At 37.0% G+C, this 21541-nt stretch overlaps 1 non-coding gene and 1 pseudogene across 1 annotated transcript; both read right to left on the reverse strand.

Annotated features, from left to right (window-relative positions):
• LOC102280137 (pyridoxal kinase-like) overlaps nt 1-21541 on the reverse strand; it is a 162671-nt pseudogene that overhangs the window by 83244 nt on the left and 57886 nt on the right.
• LOC138986578 (U2 spliceosomal RNA) lies at nt 17255-17440 on the reverse strand. Its single transcript, XR_011463389.1, has one exon. It is a non-coding gene; the product is annotated as a U2 spliceosomal RNA (small nuclear RNA).

Genomic DNA, 21541 nt, shown 5'->3' on the forward strand with positions numbered 1-21541 from the left:
ATTCTTTGAGACCCCATGAATTGCAGCGTGCCAGGCTTCCCTGTTGATCACCAACTCCCGGAGTTTACTCAAACTCATGTCCGAGTCAGTGATGCCATCCAGCCATCTCATCCTCTGTTGTCCCCTGCCGGGAGCCGGCATATTGCATATTGAGTGCATATTGCATATTGAGTGCAGCACTTTTCAGGATCTGGAATAGCTCAACTGGAATTCTATCACTGCTGGGAGCCAGCGAGGAACTCCGCCATGACAAAGGTCAAAGGAAGGAGGCTCGCATACGCAGGAAGGGATCGAGCTTCAGGAGTCCCTGGAAATTCTCGAGCATATACCCCAAAACCAGAGTCTGCCTACTTTCTGCTTTGTGCTTTCACCTACACCTCTGACTTTACGGGGCTGTCCCATTACCTCTCTTGGTGAATGGTTTTTCACTTGTTGGGCCATTGTTTGCTGCTCAGTTTCCATATCCCTTACCTGCTGTGTCCCTGGCAGTGTATTGATTAATATAATTGGTGTAAGTAGTAGCTTTAATGTTTGTAACCTGGGACCCTTGAGTTAATTCTTTTTCTTGTTATAGCCCACCACACCTTTGCTCTGTAGGAATGCAACTTTATCTAATGCTTTTTTGGAGGGTGGCTCCTGACCAACCACCTTTAGAGAAAAATAAGTTTTCTGAAGAAAAGGTCTTAAATGTTAACAGGTCCCCGGGCCAGAAGATGATGCAAATCACCAAGCGCTTTGCATATGATAAGTTTGCAGGAAGAAAGCCTGGTTTGCTGCAAGACTCTACCCTTCCCCATTATCCTCTATGCATAACTTAAGGTATAAAAACTACTTTGAAAAATAGAGTGCGGGCCTTGTTCACCAAAAACTTGGTCTCACCATGTCGTTCTTTCTTCTACCTTCTGGCTGAATTCTTCAGCCTCTTTTCCCACTGAATTTCTTTCTCCCTTACTGAACAAAGGACCCACAGCTCAGTTCAGTCACTCAGTCATGTCCAACTCTTTGCAACCCATAGACTGCAGCACACCAGGCCTCTCTGTCCATCACCAACTCATGGAGTTGACTCAAACTCATGTCCATTGAGTTGATGATGCCACCAGCCATCTCATCCTCTGGCATCCCCTTCTCCTCCTGCCCTCAATCTTTCTCAGCATCAGGGTCTTGGCATCAGGTGGCCAAAGTATTAAAGTTTCAGCTTCAGCATCAGTCCTTCCAATTAATATTCAGGACTGATTTCCTTTAGGATGGACTGGTTGGATCTCTTTTCTGTCCAAGGGACTCTCAAGAGTCTTCTCCAACTCCACAGTTCAAAAGTATCAATTTTTCAGTGCTCTGCTTTCCTTATAGTCCAACTCTCACATCCATACATGACTACTGGAAAAACCATAGCCCTGACTAGATGGACCTTTGCTAGCAAAGTAAAGTCTCTGCTTTTTAATATGCTGTCTGGGTTGGTCATAACTTTTCTTCCAAGGAGCAAGCGTCTTTTAATTTCATGGTTGCAGTCACCATCTGCATTGATTTTGGAGCCCCCCAAAATAAAGTCTGCCACTGTTTCCACTGTTTCCCCATCTATTTGCCATGAAGTGATGGGACTGGATGCCATGATCTTAGTTTTCTGAATGCTGAACTTTAAGCCAACTTTTTCATTCTCCTCTTGTACTTTCATCAAGAGGCTCTTTAGTTCTTCTTCACTTTCTGCCATAAGGGTGGTGGCAAGGAACAACAGACTGGTTCCAAATAGGAAAAGGAGTACATGAAGGCTGTATATTGTCACCCAGCTTATTTAACTTATATGCCGAGTACATCATGAGAAACGCTGGGCTGGATGAAGCACAAGCTGGAATCAAGACTGCTGGAAGAAATAGCAATAACCTCAGATATGCCATGACACCACCCTTAAAGGATCCACAGGTGTATCTAAAACTAGTCATAATTTTTAAATTAATTAATGTGGTATAATTATTTGATCTCTACTGGGCAAACAAACAGCTTCCCGCATGGCATTAATGGTAAAGAATCCACCAGCCAAAGCAGGAGACATAAAGAGACGCAAGTTTGATTCCTGGGTCAGGAAGATCTCCTGGAGGAGGATATGACAACACACTCCAGTATTTTTGCCTGGAGAATCCCTTGAACAGAGGAGCCTGGCAGGCTACAGTCCATAGGGTCACAAAGACACAACTGAAGCAACTTCACACGCCCACATGCAGGCGGACAAACGAATGCCTTAAATCACCAGAATTACCCATTTAAGCCCAATAGAACTCAATGATGGTAAATTGAATCAAGTCAATAAATCTCAAGAAAGAAAAACATGCAACTACCTGGAGATTTGTTGGGCGATCATTGTTTTCTTGGTGGTTTTAGTTGTTTTTTATGACCTGCAAACTCTAAAAATGATTGTTAGTGGAGAAAGAAATAGGACAATGTAAGTACTATGTGTTCATTTTCCTTCAGCCTTACGTTTGACAATTCTTTTGATTGAAATCAACTGAAAATAAGTAAGAAAGTGAATGCCTCTACTCTGGCCCTGAATAATCTTCTTGCTCTTTAATGCATAGAAATTATGTCCTTTTTAATACTTCTCCAGGCAGCTCAAAATAAAAACAGTCTTTGATTGGTATATATGCTGAAGGTTTGCGTTTGGAGCTGTGTGGAAGAAACAATTATATAAAGAAAAGGAAGATGAGCATTCAAGAGGTATCTACCAGTGACATTTAAGTAATAGCAAAGTTATTTCTGAAACAACAGGATATGGGGATGTGTTTCAGATCTGCAGAATAGAATGAAAAATCTTGTGAAAAGTCTTATTCTCGCATTTCCAGAGAGAAGTGCAAGAATTAATTAATTCAATGAAGAGTTCACTCTTCTGAATACTAAGACTTTTCATTTTCTCCTGTTCTAGCTGACAGATTTCACACTTTTACTCAACTGGTGTGTTAATAAACAATGTACTCTGTGGTCTTATTTTCATGGACTTTTCACTGACATATTGACATGAATTTTCATTATTCTTTTTATTGTGCTACCTGAACAGACCTTTGATTCTTTTCCTTGAGTTCAAGTTGACAAGAAAGACTTCAACTGTATGAATGTAGATTCCCAGAAAAACCTTCACCAATAAGGTTATGAAGATAAATTTAATATTAATAGATAATTGGATGGGAAAGGGAGTGAGGCTCCCTGATAGATGCAAAATGAGAAGAACTCAGAGAGAAAGAGAGACAGAGATAGAAAACTTAGAGAGAAAGAGAGTCAGAGACAGAAAGGTAGTGAGAGAGAGGGGAGAAAGAAGGACGAAGGAAGAAAGCAAGGGAAGAAGAAAGGGAGGGAGGAAGAGGGAGAGAAAGGGAGAAATAAAAAGAGAAAAAAGAAAGAAAAAACTGTCAGGGGGAGAAGGCATTGACTATAGAACTTCAGGGCTTTGTCTGCCTTTGGCGGGAGAATCTAGTAGTCAATGGGGAGGATTTCTTCACAGGAGGCAAATTGCTTGTGGATTCTGAAAATCACACAGTACTTATAAAACATTGAACATATCCCTGGTGACAAGTACTTAAGTATGCAATTTGGTACTTCTTAGGGAAAGTTTTGTATTACATAAATTTGTGTTTCAGAGCCTTCTCCCATTCTGGGTACAGGCTGAATAGACAAGTAGGAGGTGGCATATCTTTTATATCAGTCATTGTGCAAATATGCCTTTGGCTCTGCCTCAGGTTTAAAATATTCTCAAGTCTGGAAAAACAATCATAGTTGGGGAAATAATGTTTTGCCTAAATAAATGCTCTTCCTCTCAAATCAACTTGCATTCTTCATTAATGATATGCTTTATTTGTAAGTCAAGAGATATAAAATGGGCAAGCAGTGATGTAAATGACAGATTTTATGGACATTCCCTTTAATATCAGAGGTAGAAGAAACCTGAGTCCTACTGAGGTGCAGAGCTTGAGGCAACTTCTCTAGAAGCTCACAGAAAATTAGTGACAGAGATGAAACTAGAGCCCAGATCGTACTGCTCCCAGGCCATGGCTTTATACATGAACTTCCTCTAGTAAAACTCAGTCGGTCCAACTGATGAGAGGCCTTTAATGGCTCTCATTCAAACAGTAGACATTCTCTCTCTCCTATTTACCTATTTCCCACAGTAGGCATTCTCTCTTTCCTATTTACCTATCTCCCTTCCCTAATACAGCACCCTCACCACCTGCCCCTAGATCTGCCATGTCCTAAGCAAAAAAGTATTTCTTTTGTGAAACCTGACTAACTCCATTCTCCAGCCCACGCTGATTACAGATTTACACCTCTAGCTCTCAGCACAACACTCAAGTTTTAATTTTTTTGTGTTTATGTCCTTAATCACATTGTACTTGGAATTATTCTTGATTATTTCAGAAAGGTTGTTTTGTCCCTTCAATTTAATTGCAAACTCTTTAAGGACAGGGGCCAGGTTTCCTGCTTGCTTAATAACAGCTTCCAACCTGAAACCACCCACGCACAACCTTCCACAGTCAGACAATTGATATATCTTGTTAAAACTAGAGTTTTTAGTGAATCACAAGCATTTTCAAATGTGTTTTTAAAATGTGCTGTTTTCTTCTTTGTACATTTTTCTATTTTTCAAATTCTGTGCAATGACTCTGCATTACCTTTTAAGTAGAAAATTATACACCATTAAAAAAACTTGAGAGGCCCACTTTTTTTTTTTTTAATGATTTCTTTCCTCAGAGCTTCAGCTCATACCTTTTTTTCTGATGCCTCCTAAAGCTATTAAATTATCTCTGAACTTTTTACCCAAGCAGTACGCATGTATATCTTACTGCTCATGACCTATAGGTCTCTCTTTCAAGCTCTGTGTCTTAAATCTATCCACTGTAGTGTTTATTCAGTCATCCAACAAACATTTATTAGGCACTGGTAAGTGCCAGGGACAGTTTTAGGTCTTGGGTAGACATTGAAGCAAAACAGATATGGTTATTCAGTGAAGCTTACTGGTTAAAAATGCACAACAAACAAACAAATGAATAAATCTGTAATTTATAATTAAGAAAATTAATTACAGATGCAGAGTTAGAGTTGAGATTCAGATTGAGAGCTAAAAGGGATATGAATGAATTTCACACCTTTATATTTTCTATTTCTATTTTTAACATCCAGAGAAGATAAGTTAGTTTCCTAACATTACACAGCTGAATCTGTACTTGTAAGAAGGCTTTGACTCTCAGACTAGTGCTATTTTACATGTACATCATCCTGTTACCCTTCCAATTAGATAGCAGCTCATCTTCTCAAACATGACATTTCATAACACGTATCATTCAAGAAACAAGATGTTCCAGGATCTTTCTTAGGTTCAACATCAAAAACAACAAATGCAATCACTCTGATCATGGAACTTATCCTGGAGAGTTTTAATCTTGACAGAGATGTGTCTATTTTATTAAATCTTTCAGAAAACCATCTTTTGATTTTGCTTATTCTCTCATTTTGTAATCACTTTTCCACCTTATTAATTTGGCTACTATTGTAATGTTTATCCTTAAAATTCCAAATAGGAAGAGAAGATTTTAAGAATATACATTTTCTTTTATGTGTCATTTTAACTTCATCTCCAATCTGAATGTGATGTTTTTATTATTGTGCAGTTATGTTTTCTTATTTCTATTATGACTTCTTCTTTGAGCCATAAATTATATAGAAGTTTTTTGTTTTTCATTTTTGGAGTAAATGGAGGCTACTCTTGTTTTATTGATTTCTAACTTTATCACATAGTCATCAGTAGAAGTGCCCTACATATTTTATTTTTAGACTTACTTTGTGGCCTGTACATGGTCAATATCTGTATTATGTGAATGCATAATATCTAAACAATGGGAGCAGATATATCATCTCCAGGTAAAGCTTGTTAATAGTGTTTTTCATTTTTTTAATATCCTATTTGTCTTTTGTCTGTGTAATCTTATCAATCTCTGAGGGAAAATCTGTGCTAAAATCTCCTGGTATAATTAGAGACATATTCATTTTCCTTTTTAATTCTATTTTCTTCTATAGTTTAAGCCTAAATGACTACAGCAGTCTGTTGCTTCTTCTCGTATCTTGCCTTTCCTCATATCACTTCTAATTCCCTAAAACTAAAATTTGAGCACATTGTTCTTCTGCACAGAACATTAATGGCACATTTGTCAGTTCATCAATCTTGAATACCTTTTCATGATTTCCATATTTGAGATCTATCCTATGTCCCCCCTCCTATTTCCACCAATTCCTTATCATGAACTTTATTCATGAATTCTTTTTCTTTTACATAAATCTCATTTATACTTCCATGCTGGTCACAAATCTAAGAATATTCTCCCTCCTTTACTCTACTTATCTAATTCCTACCTATTACTTAAGGACATTTCCTCCATAAAGCCTTAATATTCACCAGAACTTATACTCATCACTCTTTTCTTAGACTTTCAGAGAACTCTGGTTCTAGTGGGCATTTGATAGTTTGGGGTTTTTAACTAGACTGGAAAATCTTTGAGTGAGAAACTGAATCTTATAACATTACAAAGATAACATATAGTAGGAATTTAATCCATTTAGGCTGCTGAAGATTTTTATTGATATTGATTTGCTAAGTTAAATAGAACTCAAGACTGAAGACAAAATATGTTAAAGACCTGGTGGCTTAGTTTGGCCTAATGATGAAGAAAATCCTATAAATCTTATTTTCAAGGAATTAAAATTCTTTCTTTTTATTAATGTGTTAATTCTTATTTTTGAGACCAATAAAATAAAAGGTTTTACCCTTCTAATAAAATAAACTGAAAAGAGAATAGAAAGACAATCCTACTTACTAATCTGTAAGTGAAACACATTTATGTATGTCAGATATAACATTTTTATTTATAATTCCTAGTTATATTTGACCTACATCCAAACCAAGAATAAAATGCTAAGAAATAACAGTATTTTCACCTTTCTTTTCATGAAAAAGATCAAATAAATTAAGGAGGAATTTTCAAAAGGTTAGTTGCTGGTTCAATTTGTTTCCTGACAGTTTATTACATGCTTCAGTACACAGGATGTTTTCTGCAGAGTGATCGCTAATCAATGTCTTATTAAGAAATGGTATTTCTTGTAAATCACAGAAAGAGCATCTGTCTCAATACCCTAATTTCTTTTCTCATAGTTTGATTTTGGGCAGTTCAATTATATCACACAGAATTTCATCCATAAAAAGACCACATGAGGGCTGACATTATCTGAGAGTAGATTATCCACAGATAAAAGTATTTTCAATTTCTTAAAAGATTCTAGTTGGTGTAAGTATGCCTTAAATTATTTTTTTATAATAACCTCTTTTTTTTTTATAATCACCTCTTCTTATTGAACTTGGAACCCTTAGGAAATGAGGTCTCAAGTTCAACATGAACACTAGGCAATTCTTAGTTGTCTATTTTTCCCAAGAACTGAATGCTCCCCACCACCTCCCTGCCCCTTGGAGGTGAGTGGTTACTTATTTTTCACTGGACTTGTTCTATATGAAGGCCTTTCCCTAAAGTAATGCTCCTGGCCTTTCTCCTCACCAGAGGAACAGTGACTTAACTGATTGGAGAGCCTGGGAGAATAAACTGTGCAAGCATGATTAAACCCTTCTTCTCTTCCTCTCTCAGCACTGAAGCTACCATCCAGCTGAGAAAATGTGTTTTCATGTCATCTCCATATCATGAAGTAAAGGGTATCCACCTGCATAATGAGGTCTGAGGTTCACCAGATATACTGCTGACTTCAGAGCTCATGCTCTTAATCATTTATTTGTACTGTTCATCAACTCTTGACATTATCTTAGGTTAAGTAGATTACTCAAAGTCACAAATAGGTTTAGGATTGAAATTTGAATTCTAACATAGGTCTTTCTAACTCTAAAGATGACTTTTTGAAAAGCACTGTACTATATTTGTCCAGATTAATGTTAAACTCAAACAATGGAGAGGTTTACTTCTGACCATTATAGAATGACAAAGACCAAATTTACCCTCCCTCCTGAAACAAAAATAAAATAGACAAAATGTATGAAATAGTAGAGTTCAAGACATTGGCAATCAAGCAATGAAGGAAAGTAATCCAAGACAGAAGGGAAAGCAAATCAACTGAGCACTGTGAATCCCAGATTATCTGTTTGAGTTTCCAGACTGCTATGGTGAGCAGGATAATTCAAGTGGAGCACCCTTGGTATCCCTGAGGTAAGGAAATGGAGCTGAGAGTCCAGGGAGAACAAGGTGACTAGGAGTTCACAGGACAGAGTGCCACAGAGAAAAGAGTTGCACAGAATGAGAAACTTAGAGATCTTTAGAGAATGTCCCTATGGTATTTGACTTAGAACTGATAAGCACATATGCATGAAAAAAGTCACCTGAGGCCAGAGGGAAAATATACTAAAAAGTATCAGAAAAGAGTGGCCCATTCTCATACAGAGGTAGTAATAATGCCTATTCTCACCAACCAGATGAACCAGGCAGAAAAAAAATATAATTCTCGTGGTAATGGGTGGAGAACTTAGGAAGTCTTGCTTCATTAGACAGGAATAATTGGCACCAAACTGAACACTGCTCTAGTCCTTCCTAATACATTTTAAAAAGAAAGACACAGAACTATCAAACTGATTGCAATTATTTTAACTACATCCCAAGAGAAAGCTCAAGAATATTTTCAGAAATATAAAAATGTATAGCACCCAACAAAGTAAAAAAAAAAAAAAAAAAGGTCTGACATGTAATCAAAGATTACCAGATATACAAAGAAACAGTAAAACACATCATAATGAGGATAATAATTAATCAATCAAAATTGACTCAGGATTGACTCAGATGTTAGCATTAGCAGATAAAACATTAAATGTTTTCATAACTATGTTGCATATGCTTAAAAAGTTAAGATGCATATGAAACATCTGGAGATAAAAACTAAAATACATAAGATGAAAAATATACTGAATGGGATTCATAATAAATTAGACATTGCAGAAGATAGATTATGTTATGGAGATGTAACAATAGAAGCTATCAAAAATTAAACATATGGCGAAAAACAATCCATTAAAATTAAAAGAGCATATTTGATCTATGGGATCACTTCAGGTAACCTTATATACATGCAACTAGACTCCTTATTGGAGATTGTGGTGACACAAAATACATTTAAATAAATAATAGTCAATAACTTTTCCAGGTTTATGAAAGTGATCCATCAGGAGAAACTCAACAAATTTCTTGTGCAAGAACATGAAGAAATCTATACCAAGTCACATCATAAGCAAGTTATTTTAAACCAGTGATAAAAAGAAAAATCTTAAGCATTCAGAAAATTTGTGGCATGCTTCTAAAGCAGTATTAGTGAAAATTTTATAGCACTAAATGCCTATGTTAGAAAAGAAAAAAGTTGTTTCACATTAAAGTTCTGTAAAAGGAAGAGCAAATTATGTCCAAAATAAGCAGAAAATGGAAATAATAAAGTTTAATGAAAGAGTCAATAAAATAAAAAACAGAAAAACAATAAAAAATCAAAATCAAGTCCTTTGAGAGGATTAATAAAATGTATAAACCTCTAGACAGACAAATCAGGGGAAAAAAAGACACAATTGACCAAAATTAGGATGAGAGAGGTTACATCACTACATATTCTTAAAAAATAAAACGTTAGTAAAGGAATGTTAAGAACAAATTCAACAACTTAGATGAAATGGACAACTTCCTTGAAAGCCATGAACTACCAAAGTTCTATTAAAAAGATATATACACTCTATCTATTGAAAGTAACACATTTTTACTTGTAAATCTTTCCACACAAAAAAAGAAATCTCCAGGCCCATATGACTTCACTGGAGAGTTTTGCCAAACATTTATAGAATAGATAAAGTGATTTCTATACATGCTCTTCCAAAACACTGCAGAAGAGGGATATTTCCCACTCATTTAATCAGCATTAGGCTAATAGCACAAGTACACAAAAACATTCCAATATAACTACAGAGCAATATATCTCACAAAAATTGATGCAAGATGCTTTTGAGTTGTGGTGTTGGAGAAGACTCCTGAGAGTCCCTTGGACTGCAGGGAGATCAAACCAGTCAATCCTAAAGGAAATCAATCCTGAATGTCCATTGGAAGGACTGATGCTGAAGCTGAAACTCCAGTACTTTGGCCATCTGATCCAAAGAGCCAACCCACTGGAAAAGACCCCGATGCTGGGAAACATTGAAGGCAGGAGGAGAAGGAGATGACAGAGGGTGAAATGGTTGGATGGCACCACTGACTCAATGGACATGAGTTTGAGGAAGCCAGGTGTGCTGCAGTCCATGGAGCGGCAAATGAATAACAACAAAAGATGTAAATAAATTTTAGTGGATTTGATCCAACAATATGTAAAACAATAATAGACCATGACCAAGTGAAGTTCATTCCAGGAATGAAGAAATGGTATAACAAAATCAATCAACATCATTCACCATATTAACAGACATATGTATGTATATATATATATATATATATATATATATATATATATATAAAATCATCTCAGGAGACATAGAAAATGAATTTAACAAAATCCAACATCCATCCATGATGGAAAAAACTCTCTCAGCATAAAGCAAATCAGGCAAAGATAAATATTGAATAATATCACTTATATGTGGAATCTAAAAAAGTTAAGGGGCATCCTTTGTAGCTCAGTTGGTAAAGAATCTGCCTGCAGTGCAGGAGACCTGGGTTTGATCCCTGGGTTGGGAAGATCTCTTGGAGAAGGAAATGGTGACCCACTCCAGTATCCTTGCCTGGAAAATCTCATGGACAAAGGAGCCTGGTGGGCTGCAGTCCATGGGATCACAAAAAGTCGGGCATGACTGAGTGACTAACACTTACTAAAAAAGTTAAACTCATAAAAACACAGACTGGAATGGGAATTACTAGGGGTTGGCAGCACCAATAAAAGTTTGCTGAACTTTAATTAATTAATTCATAAGCTGTGTGACTATAGACCTGAGTTATAGTTCCAATACTGTCTCTAAATTAGTTTGCAACTTTGGGCAAATCACATTACCATTTAAGCTAATCATTGCAATTTCTTTTAACTCTGATAGTCTGATGTGTCTGCTAAGACACTTCAGTCGTGTTCAACTCTTTGCGACCCTATGAATTGTAGGCCCACCAAGCTCCTCTGTTCATGGGATTCTTCAGGCAAGAATACTGGAAATGGGTTGCCATTTCCTTCTCCAGTCTGATACTAGATCTAAAAAGTCCAGTCTCTGAGATTTAGCAAACCAGACTTTAAGCTAAAAATCTGAGATAGACACTGTTCAGTTCTCTTAAAAGACAGACATCAAAACAAACAGATTAGTAATAGTAATATTATGGGATAAAAGACACATGACAAGAATAAGGCCCCATTAAAATTATATTTTCTCAAATAGGATGTCCATAATAGTCATCCTACAGTTCCTTGTTTTGGAAACAGCCCGAAGAAAGAAAAGACTCCTATACCTTTATCCTAAGTAATAAAATTATCAAATATTGACATTATTCTGTTAAGCTCCTTTCAGACATGTCCACCAGCTAGAAAAAAATAAATCATACTTATTCAATTATAAAGAAACAAGCTCATGAACAATTGCTATAAGCACATGTTGTTGTTGTTTTGTCACTAAGTTACCATGGACTCTCTGCCAGCCTGCATCTCCCAGGTTCCTCTGTTCATGGGATTTCCCAAGAAAGAATACTGGAGTGGGTTGCCATTTCCTTCTCCAGGGGATCTTCCCGAAGCAAGGATTAAACCTGCATCTCCTGCATTGGCAGGCGGGTTCTTTACCATTGAGCCACCTGGAGAGTCCATCAGTTCAGTTCAGTTGCTCAGTCGTGTCTATCTCGACTGAGCATCCTATGGACTGCAGCACGCCAGGCTTCCCTGTCAATCACCAACTCCTGGAGCTTACTCAAACTCATGTCCATGGAGTCAGTGATGCCATCCAACCATTTCATCCTCTGTCATCCCCTTATCCTCCTGCCCTCAATCTTTCCCAGCATCAGGGTCTTTTCAAATGAGTCAATTCTTCTCATCAGGTGGCCAAAGTATTGAGTTTCAGCTTCATCATCATTCCTTCCAATGAATATTCAGGACTGATTTCCTTTAGGATGGACTGGTTGGATCTCCTTGCTGTCCAAGGGAGTCTCAAGAGTTTTCTCCAACTCCACAGCTCATAAGCATCAATCATTCAGTGCTCAGCTTTCTTTATATCCAACTCTCACATCCATACATGCCTACTGGAAAAACCATAGCCTTGACTAGACGGACCTTTGTTGGTAAAGTAATGTCTCTGCTTTTTAATACGCTGTCTAGGTTGGTCGTAACTTTTCTTCCAAGGAGTAAACGTCTTAATTTCATGGCTGCAGTCACCAACCACAGTGATTTTGGAGCCCTGAAAAATAAAGTCTGCTACTGTTTCCATAAGTACAGCTTATGGGAAGTCCATAAGCACACATAAATAACATCTTATTTGGTTTATGAGACATACTCTTACTACCATATCAGCAATCTGGCCTGGAGTAATAAAATCCATTATGGAGTGACTTCTGACAGGCAAAGAGCTTTCAAGTCATCACTGCCATCTTTCAGTTCAGTTCAGTAGCTCAGTCGTGTCCGACTCTTTGTGACCCCATGAAGCACAGCACGCCAGGCCTCCTTGTCCATCACCAACTCCTGGAGTCCACCCAAATCCATAACCATTGAGTCGGTGATGCCATCCAACCGTCTCATCCTCTGTTGTCCCCTTCTCCTCCTGCCCTCAATCTTTCCCAGCATCAGGGTCTTTTCAAATGAGTCAGCTCTTCACATCAGGTGGCCAAAGTATTGAAGTTTCAGCTTCAACATGAGTCCTTCCAATGAACACCCAGGACTGACCCCCTTTAGGATGGACTGGTTGGATCTCCTTGCAGTCCAAGGGACTCTCAAGAATCTTCTCCAACACCACAGTTCAAAAGCATCAATTCTTATGCGCTCAGCCTTCTTTATAGTTCAACTCTCCCATTCATATATGACCACTGGAAAAACCATAGCCTTGACTAGACAGACCTTTGTTGGCAAACTAATGTCTCTGCTTTTTAATATGCTGTCTAGATTGGTCATAACTTTCCTTCCAAGGAGTAAGCATTTTTTAATTTCATTGCTGCAATCATCATCTGCAGTGATTTTGGATTACAAATATCTGTGAAAAGAAGGGAAGCAAAAAGCAAAGGAGAAAAGGAAAGATATACCCATTTGAATGCAGAGTTCCAAAGAATAGCAAGGAGAGATAAGAAAACCTTTCTCAGAGATCAATGAAAAGAAATAGAGGAAAACAACAGAATGGGAAAGACTAGAGATCTCTTCAGAAAATTAGAGATACAAAGGGAACATTTCATGCAAAGATGGGCTCGATAAAGGACAGAAATGGTATGGACCTAACAGAAGCAGAAAATATTAAGAAGAGGTGGCAAAAATACACAGAAGAACTGTACAAAAAAGATCTTCACGACCCAGATAATCATGATGCTGTGATCACTCACCTAGAGCCAGACATCCTGGAATGTGAAGTCAGGTGGGCCTTAGAAAGCATCACTACAAACAAAGCTAGTGGAGGTGATGGAATTCCAGTTGAGATATTTCAAATCCTGAAAGATGATGCTGTGAAAGCGCTACACTCAATATGCCAGCAAATTTGGAAAACTCAGCAGTGGCCACAGGACTGGAAAAGGTCCGTTTTCATTCCAATCCCAAAGAAAGGCAATGCCAAAGAATGCTCAAACTACCACACAGTTGCACTCATCTCACACGCTAGTAAAGTAATGCTCAAAATTTTCCAAGCCAGGCTTCAGCAATACGTGAACTGTGAACTTCCAGATGTTCAAGCTGGTTTTAGAAAAGGCAGAGGAACCAGAGATCAAATTGGCAACATCCGCTGGATCATGGAAAAAGCAAGAGAGTTCCAGAAAAATATCTATTTCTGCTTTATTGACTATGTCAAAGCCTTTGACTGTGTGGATCACAGTAAACTGTGGAAAATTCTGAAAGAGATGGGAATACCAGACCACCTGACCTGCCTCCTGAGAAACCTGTATGCAGGTCAGGAAGCAACAATTAGAACTGGACATGGAACAACAGACTGGTTCCAAATAGGAAAAGGAGTACATCAAGGCTGTATATTATCACCCTACTTATTTAACTTCTATTCAGAGTACATCATGAGAAACGCTGGGCTGGAAGAAGCACAAGCTGGAATCAAGATTGCTGGGAGAAATATCAATAAGCTCAGATATGCAGATGACACCACCCTTATGGCAGAAAGTGAAGAAGAACTAAAGAGCTCTTGACGAAAGTGAAAGAGGAGAGTGAAAAATTGACTTAAAGCTCAACATTCAGAAAACTAAGATCATGTCATCCGGTCTCATTACTTCATGGTAAATAGATGGGGAAACAATGGAAACAGAGGCTGACTCCCATCTTTCCAAAAAGAGAAAAGCTGGACAAACTAAAAATCAAAGAGACCTAGAGAAAACTTAGTTTGTAAGACCACCAGTTCATGAATAATGAATAGACAGTCAATCCAGAGAACCATCGCTGGAATCTACTTCTCTGGAATAGAATGTGCCATAGCCATAAATTAATCATAACACTTAAATGGTGGTTCTAATGAATTGTTGGAAGCTGAAGGTTTATGAGCATGAAAGTGAGAAACAACCAGGGCCTCATGGACCCTCACATTCGCATGAGGTTTATTTGCAAGAATCCTGTTTCTTTCTCATATTAAAGAGCCAAGAAAAATTATACATCTCTGGCAGAAATAGGGGCAAAGTATGCATTTCAAGTATGCCCAGAGCATTCTGCATAAGAATCCCAGGCTTGGACTTCCCTGGTGGCTCAGGGAATAAGAATCCACCTGCCAATTCAGGGGACACAAGTTCGATCTGTGGTCCGGGAAGATTCCACATGCCATGGAGCAACTATGCCTGTGTGCCAGCAAGTCGCAACTAATGAGCTTGCATGCTGCAGTTACTGATGCCTATTGTTCTGCAACAATCAGAAGCCTGTGCAGCACAACTAGAGAGTAGTCCTAGCTCTCTGCAACTAGAGAAAGCTTATGTGCAGCAATGATGACCCAGCTCACCCAAAGTAAACAAATATAACTGTGTGTACATATCAGTACATGTCAAAAAAAAAAAAAAAAATCCTACTTTCCATCAGGAAAGACTTACCAGAGCCCTATCCCACCTGAGGGAATGACATTCCCCCACTCTAGCTCCCTCTAGCGTTCAGAAACACTTGCAAAGGTCATAGGCCAAAGGCACAAATCCCTCTAAAAGACTGATATTTAATCAAGAGATTATAGAAAACTCTGCCTCGCCTATATACTACAATGATGCCAACAGACCTGTAGCATGGTAACAGTGGATTACAGCTGAAAGAGCTACAAGAGAGCAAATCTCTGTGAGAAGGAGTAATTATAGAACCCAAGCTGTAAGGGACAGAAAGAAAGATACTTTAAGAATTTGATGCCTTCAGTATCTATAGTTACAAAAAAAAAAAAAATTAGACACAAAGCAATTCTTAGAAAACTAATATATATCCTCACCTTATAGGCCTATTTATCTTCATTCCTGTTACCCAATGCATCCTGTCTGGTTTTTAACAACAACAACAACAAAAATACAAGGCATTCTAAAACAAAAGAAGAAAAAAGCATATTCTGAAGAGACAAAGCAAGGGTCAGAATCAGACTAAGATAGGACACAGATTTTGAATTATCAGAAATGAAATTAAAGTAACAATGGTTAACATACTAAGCACTCTAATGAAAAAAGTAGACATTCAAGAAATGATGGGTAATGTAAGCAGAGAGGAAATTTTCTAAGAAAAATGTCAAAAGGAAATTACAGACATGAAAATCTCTGTAACAGATATGAAGAAAATTCTTGTTTGGTTTACCAATACACCAGACATAGCCAAAGAAAAAAATTAGTGAGCTTCATGACAGATCACTAGAAACTTCTCAAGTTGAAATGCAAAGAAAAAATAGGGGATAAAACCCCACCAGAACATTCAAGAACTTTGGAACAACTTCAAAGAGAATAATTGGAATATCAGAAGAAGAAAGAAAAAATAGAGAAGAAATATTTGAAACAACAATGTCTGAGAAATTTCCAAAATTAATGACAGACATCAAGCCATAGATTGAGGAAGCTCATAGAATATCAAATGGAATAAGTACTAAATAACTATACTTAGGAATATCCTATTTAAACTGCAGTGGGGACAGCTTGTGTGTAGAAGGAAAACAATAACAATAAGAAGTCCACTTCTTATCAAGAATCATAAAAAGTAAGAAGAGTGGCATGAGATATTTAAAGTGTTAAAAGAAAACCCAGTAAAATTATACTTCAAATATGAAGAAGAAATAAAACCTTTTACAAACCCTCCCATTTCCATTCCCCCAGTAGACAGTCATTGACAAGAGACCTGCCCTCCAAGAAAAGTTCTTGGAAAATCTTCAGGAAGAAGAAAAATGCTTTAGGTCATAAACTCAGATCTACATGAGAAAGGAAGAACAGCAGAGAAGGAGTAAATAGAGATAAAATAAAATCTATTTTTTTATATTCTTCATTTATCTAAAAGATAACTATTTAATGTCATAGTATTCATAGAGTACAGTGATTATAGCATGTGAGTGAATGAATGAGTAGCAGCAATATCGTAAGAGCCAGGAGACAAGAATGAGGACTATTTTGTTATAAGATGTCTGAGCTACACAAGAAATTTTATTTAAAGTGGACTTAGAGTATTATAACATATTTTCAAAAAAACAATAATTGATACACTAAAGGAGATGTAAAATGGAATAATAAGAAACACTCAGTTAAAACCAAAGATTGAAAAGAAGGCTCTGGCAATGATTAGAAAATAGTTATAAACATGGATAATATTAATCCAAATGTATCAATAACTATTTTGAATATTAATGTCCTTAACACACTATCCCAGATGATTTCACCATTAAATTCTACAGGTGGATTCTTTACCACTGAGCCACCTGGGAAGCCTAACTTCTAAGGAAGGAATAGCAATTCTTCACAATCTCTTACAAAAAATAGAAGCAGAATGAATATTTTTTAGCTCATTCTATTAGGCCAGCATCACTCTAATACCAAAATCAGGCAAAGAGATTCCAAGAAGAAAAATGACAGACCAATATCTCTCATGAATATAGATGTAAAAATCCTCAAGAATATGTTAGCAAAATGAATCCAACAATGTATAAAAAAATACACCATGACTGAATTTTCTGTGAAGCTGGTCCAACATGAAAATCAGTTAATCTGATAAGAACAGATACTACACTTGATCTTAGCCAAAAGTGGTGCTGGGAAATCTGGTCAACCACCTGTAAAAGAATGAAACTAGAACACTTTCTAACACCATATACAAAAATAAACTCAAAATGGATTAAAGATCTCAACGTAAGACCAGAAACTATAAAACTCCTAGAGGAGAACATAGGCAAAACACTCTCTGACATACATCACAGCAGGATCCTCTATGACCCACCTCCCAGAATATTGGAAGTAGAAGCAAAAATAAACAAATGGGACCTAATTAAACTTAAAAGCTTCTGCACATCAAAGGAAACTATTAGCAAGGTGAAAAGACAGCCTTCAGAATGGGAGAAAATAATAGCAAATGAAGTAACCGACAAACAACTAATCTCAAAAATATACAAAACAACTCCTACAGCTCAACTCCAGAAAAATAAATGACCCAATCAAAAAATGGGCCAAAGATCTAAATAGACATTTCTCAAAGAAGACATACAGATGGCTAACAAACACATGAAAAGATGCTCAACATCACTCATTATCAGAGAAATGCAAATCAAAACCACTATGAGATACCATTTCACGCCAGTCAGAATGGCTCATGATCCAAAAGTCTACAAATAATAAATGCTGGAGAGGGTGTGGAGAAAAGGGAACCCTCTTACACTGTTGGTGGGAATGCAAACTAGTACAGCCACTATGGAGAACAGTGTGGAGATTCCTTAAAAAACTGGAAATAGAACTGCCTTATGATCCAGCAATCCCACTGCTGGGCATACACACTGAGGAAACCAGAAGGGAAAGAGACACGTGTACCCCAATGTTCATCGCAGCACTGTTTATAATAGCCAGGACATGGAAGCAACCTAGATGTCCATCTGCAGATGAATGGATAAGAAAGCTGTGGTACATATACACAATGGAGTATTACTCAGCCATTAAAAAGAATACATTTGAATGAGTTCTAATGAGGTGGATGAAACTGGAGCCTATTATACAGAGTGAAGTAAGCCAGAAGGAAAAACACCAATACAGTATACTAACGCATATATATGGAATTTAGAAAGATGGTAACGATAACCCTGTATATGAGACAGCAAAAGAGACACTGATGTATAGAACAGGCTTATGGACTCTGTGGGAGAGGGAGAGGGTGGGAAGATTTGGGAGAATGGTATTGAAACATGTGAAATGTCATGTATGAAACGAGATGCCAGTCCAGGTTCAATGCACGATGCTGGATGCTTGGGGCTGGTGCACTGGGACGACCCAGAGGGATGGTATGGGGAGGGAGGAGGGAGGAGGGTTCAGGATGGGGAACACATGAGAAATAAAGGAATAAAAAAAATAAATAAATAAATAAAAATTAAAAAGAAAAAAAAAAAAAAAGAAAAATCAGTTAATCACTGAATGTTATCTACCACATCAACAGACTAAAGAAGAAAAATCATATGATCATATTAATTAATGCTGAAAATGTATTAAAAAAATATGACTTATGATAGCATCCCCCAAATGAAATAATTGGGTATATATCTAGTAAATGTGTATAGGAACTCTACGCTGAAAATGACAAAACAAAATCAAAGAAGCACCTAGAAAGGTGGGATGGGATGGGGTGTATGAGGGAGGTTGAAGAGAGAGGGGACATATACATACTTAAGAGTTGACTCATTGGAAAAGACTCTGATGCTGGGAGAGATTGGGGGCAGGAGGAGAAGGGGACGACAAAGGATGAGATGGCTGGATGACATCACTGACTCGATGGACATGAGTCTGAGTCAACTCCGGGAGTTGGTGATGGACAGGGAGGCCTGGCGTGCTGCAATTCATGGGGCCACAGACAGTCGGACACGACTGAGAGACTGAACTGAACTGATGTTTGCTTAAACATGTATCATTTTACATATTTGGTTTTTTGGTACATTTTCAAAGGTATAATAGTACACAAAATGTTGTTTTATTACTCAAAAATATGCTACTAAAGGTCGTCTATTCTGTACATGCAGTTCTAGGATATATTTATATGAATATACTATAATTTATCCATTCTTCAGTCACTAAGTATTTAAATATTTTGTTTGCCATTTTACTTTTTTTTACATGTAACATTACTGCTATAAACATTCTTATAAATGTGTTCCAGAGTTTTCATGTCATTTTTGTTTTGTAGAGTGTGTCAATATTCATCGTTACAAAAATGCCAAACTGTTTTCCTAAGTAGTTATACTAGTTTATACTCTCAACAGTGACGTATAAGAGATTCTGTTCATTCAATACTGAATCCTCTTCAATACTTTTGATTCTTTACTAATCGAAGTGGGTATATACTGTTATCACATTGTGGTCTTGGTTTATAGTGACTTCTTTGTGAAGTTAAACATATATTTAGTCCTCACAAATGTTTCTCTTCTACAAAATATTTGTTCATGATTTGTTATGTTTTCTTTTTCTTATTTTCTTTTGAGTTTACAAGAATTCTTGCTGTATTTTCAAATAATCCTTTGTCAGCTCTTTGTGCTGTAATACTTCTCTGTATCTAGATTGTCTTTTAATGGACAGAAGTTCATTCTTTTAATATATTCAAACTTGTCAAACTATACTATTTAATTCTGGTGTTAAGTATGGCTTGTTTTAGAAAGCCTCTGTTATCCTCAAGGTTAGAGAGATATTCACCTATATCTTATTTTTAAAGTTGTGCTTTGGCAGACTGGATGGGAGGGGAGTTGGGGAAGAATGGATACATGTGTATGTATGGCTGAGTCCCTTTGCTGTCCACCTGAAACTATCACAACATTGTTAATCAGCTATACCCCAATACAAAATAAAAAGTTAAAAAAATTAAGTTGAGTCTTGGACTTTTAAATTCTTAATCCAGTTGACATTTATTTACCTATATTATGAGGCATAGCTATATGATATAGTTTTGGGAAAGTATATAACAAATATTTTCAGCTCCACCTAAAAAATATTCTTTCCCATGAACTAATTCATTTAACAAAGCACATGCATGTATTTAAACATGTTTGGTGTGTGTACTTGTCTCTCCTTCCTTTAGTGAATAGTGTGCCTCATCCCCAAACACTGGCTTTATAGTGAGAGACTCGCATTGATCCCATCTCATATGGAACACACTTCAAAAGAGCCAAACTCCTGGCAGCTACTACATGCTCCAGAGACCAGCAGATTTCAACTCTATTCACTTCCTTTTATTCTTGTTATGTTTCTGGTTCTTGCTGTGCTGTGCTTAGTCGCTCAGTCGTGTCTGACTCTTTGCGACCTCATAAACTGTAGCCTGCTAAGCTCCTCTGTTCATGGGATTCTCCAGGCAAGAATACTGGAGTAGGTTGTCATGCCCTCCTCCAGGGGATCTTCCCAACCCACGGATCAAACCCAGGTCTCCCATATTGCAGGAGGATTCTTTACTGTCTGAGCCACCAGGGAAGCTCATCAATACTGAAATGGGTAGCCTATCCCTTCTCCAGGGGACTTTCCCAACCCAGGAATCAAACCAAGGTCTCTTGCATTGCAGGTGGATTCTTTACCAGCTGAGCTGCTAGGAAAGCACTTCTGGTTTTTAGTTATTGCTAAATATTTGAAGCACAATTGGAGCACTAGATAATAAAGTTACTAACTCATTTTAACCAGACTTAACTGATAATTTTTTAATATTATAGAAAGTAGATGGTTAGATTTTAAAAAGCAAGAATTTGTATTTGATCTCATATAATCTTCAACAACAAAAAAATGTATGCCTTGGTATATGTTAAGTCTTCAACAAATGTTGTTGGAATAAATGAAATGAGTGGCTGCCTGATCATTTGGGACCATAGAAAGCCTGGAAAACCTGGATTAAAAAAATATATGTACATGTATAACAGCACACATCAGCTCTTTAGTTTTTGCTTTACTGAGATGTTTAAAATTTTATTTTTAGTGATTGAGTGGTTAAGCAATGAACCGTATATGTAATTATCTGTTTGGTACTGTCATCACAACATCATTATGTTGTTGCTAGGAATTTGGGGTCTTATCTTGTGCTTAAGCAAAATATACATGCAAATAATCCCAGCATATTTATAAAACAATATTAAATTAAACTGCTGCTATGATTTAAAACTAGCTATCACTCCATTGCAAAACACCTATTTAAGCAA

The sequence above is a fragment of the Bos mutus genome, chromosome X, assembly GCF_027580195.1.
Source record: "Bos mutus isolate GX-2022 chromosome X, NWIPB_WYAK_1.1, whole genome shotgun sequence".
In the NCBI taxonomy this organism is placed as follows: domain Eukaryota; kingdom Metazoa; phylum Chordata; class Mammalia; order Artiodactyla; family Bovidae; genus Bos; species Bos mutus.